We start from the raw sequence: 2775 nt of genomic DNA on the forward strand, positions 1-2775 counted from the left end.
ATTTAGTTGTGCTTGAGAACATAAATTATGACCATAATTATGTTTATTTAGATAAATCTTACATAGCTATTCTATAAACAATAACTGATTATGTGTTTGCTTGTGTATGACCATACATAGTTTTACATGAATTACTGAAAAACATTAGTAAATTTTGACTTGAATTTCTAATAACATAATATTTGATAACCAACTTTAATAGTCCATAATTAGTAGCTAACCATAGAGGAGAAGTGGATTCGAACTAAACGGAAGTGTTTTTAGTAATTGAATGAAATCGTTAGTTAGGTGTTTAAGTTTGTCTGAACTTGTAAAATCAGATAAAAACCATTTAAACTTTTGCTTGTTTTTAGGTTAATTTTTAGTAATTAAATTAGTTAATTAAATCCGTTCCTTGTGTTCGATACCTGACTGTTAGTGCTATATTATTTGCATGAAGGTACACTGCCTTAAATCGTAATAGTCAGTTAGATAGTTGGTAAAACTAATAGGTGTAGTAATATTACGTATCAAATTTTTGGCGCCGTTCCCGGGGAACGACTAATTTAGTTTTTGATTTAATTGCTTAGGTTAATCGATCCTTTTTGTGGGGTTAAACCTGCAAAAAGTTAATTTTTAGCATTAGTTTTTTTTCTGAATTACTGAACTCACGACATGAGCTCTTAAAGCTCACTACGTGAACTCAGCTATTTGGTGTTTTTAGTTTGTTTTTGCTTTTTGTTTAGTTTATTTTCTTCAACACGAGGTGGTATCATTACCACGTCGTGGTGAAAGATCAGTAGGAAATTTTAATTAATTTTTGTTCGTTTTTACGTTTGTATTTTTGTTTGTGTTGCAGAAGTTTATGACCTGTGGATTCAATACACCTTTGACACCACCACTTGAAGATCTAGAGTCAGCTTTTCATAAAAAGAAGGACAAGGACGAAGGAGAATCACACACACCAAGGAAATCACCATTCAAGAAGGGAAAGCACGTAGGATAATCAGTTTTTTGTAAAAAGACGGGAAAGCACGTAGGAGAATCAAGCAATCCCCCAAAAGACGAAGACACTTTAGAAGGCATTGATAACAATCCTAATAAAAAGGAAGCAGGTTACGAAACAGACGAAAGTAACGAACCCGAAAGCGAGCAAGGAAACAACATGACATACATTGCCGACATTTCGATGGAAACGTACAAGAAGAGAATTCGAGAGGACACCGGTCCAGGCTTAGTGTAACCCGAAATTCCCGCTACCGCAACATTCGAGCTTAAATGACATATTCTTTCCGCACTTAAGGATGTTCCATTTTCTGAAAAAGATCATGAGGATGCTTACAAACACCTTGATGAAGTTAAAGACATCGCTGATTACTTCAACATCCCGAATGTTCCATGCGAGACAGTGTTATTGAGAATGCTTCCAGTCACTTTCAAATGAGCTGCTAAAGACTGGTTAAAAGCACGTCCACCCAGTGCAACTACAACATGGGCACAAATGCGTGAACAATTCTTAGAGCAATTTTTTCCACCATCAAAAGTGTCCAAACTCAAGAAGGCGATAGCTAACTTTTAGCAACAACCGGGGAAGTCACTTTATGAAGCATGGGAGCATTACAAGAGATTACTTCGAAATTGCCCCCAAAATGATCTTAATGTGCAACAAGAAGTATCAATATTCTATGATGGGGAAATGTGATGACAAAGAAACTCCTTGATTCTCAAGGACCTTTAACGAATAAAAATTCTGCTGAAATTAAGGAGTTAATTGAAGAGTTTTCTAAGCATTCACGTGAGTATCACAATCCTCGAAATGATGGAACAAAAGGAATTAGGAGTGGCACTTCGGAAGACATGGAGGCTGTTTTGGCTACGTTGAATAATATGGATCGAAGAATGACGAAGATGGATCAATCCATACATGTTATACGTATGGGTTGTGGAAAATGCAATGGTCCACATTTGACAAAAGATTGTCATTTGGATGAGAACGGAAATAAGAAAGCTCAAGTATGCTACTCAAGTGGAGACCGTTACTATGAAGATTAGAGGAAGCCAAAGAAAGAATGGTTGCCATATGATGAATACAAAAAGAAAAAAGACGAGAAATATAGGCAAACGGGCCGAGGCTTCTACCAAAAAGAGCAACCACAACCTGAAAAGAAAGCTGATTTTGAGTCCTTGCTTACTAGATTTATGGAGGCTTCGGAAAAACGTCATTATGAAACCGATGCAGCAATAAGAGACCAGCAATCTCTAATGAGAGATCAACAAACTTTACTTAGAAATCGTCAAGCATCTATCCAAAATATTGAAGCTCAACTTGGTCAATTAACTACATTGGTTAATGAACGATTACCTCCACAAATTCCAGATAAGAAACCACCACCGCATGTCATGTCCATCGACACCGAAGAAGATAAAATTTATGAGTTCTTAGAAGCCTTAGAAGAAGAGCCAAAGCAACCTGAATCACAGCCAAAGAATCCAAAAATCAAAGACAAAAAAGTTGCTGAATCACAGTGCTCACGACGTGAGGATTCAATCCTCACGACGTGGGTCCAGTCTGAGCAGAAAATTTTTGCTGATGCTCGAACTTTTCTTCCTCCGCTACCATTTCCTTCTCGAGCTAGAGTTCACCCAATGGAGCAAGAGCATATGAAATTTATGAAGCAAGTTAAGGGTATTCCTACTAATACTCCTTTTATTGAATCCTTGACACAAGTGCCCGAATATGCCAAGTTTTTGCAAGACTTACTCGACACTCGCCAACAACTACAGAAGACTTCCAAG

The 2775-nt window shown here is 37.0% G+C and overlaps 1 non-coding gene across 1 annotated transcript; it reads right to left on the bottom strand.

Annotated features, from left to right (window-relative positions):
* Positions 1-1528: 1528 nt before the first annotated feature.
* On the bottom strand, positions 1529-1635 carry LOC145110309 (small nucleolar RNA R71). The gene has a single exon (XR_013709692.1). It is a non-coding gene; the product is annotated as a small nucleolar RNA R71 (small nucleolar RNA).
* Between the last annotated feature and the right edge of the window lie 1140 nt (positions 1636-2775).

This window comes from Lactuca virosa, chromosome 4 (genome assembly GCF_052849685.1).
Source record: "Lactuca virosa cultivar CGN04683 chromosome 4, Lactuca_virosa_CGN04683_v6, whole genome shotgun sequence".
Lineage (NCBI taxonomy): Eukaryota > Viridiplantae > Streptophyta > Magnoliopsida > Asterales > Asteraceae > Lactuca > Lactuca virosa.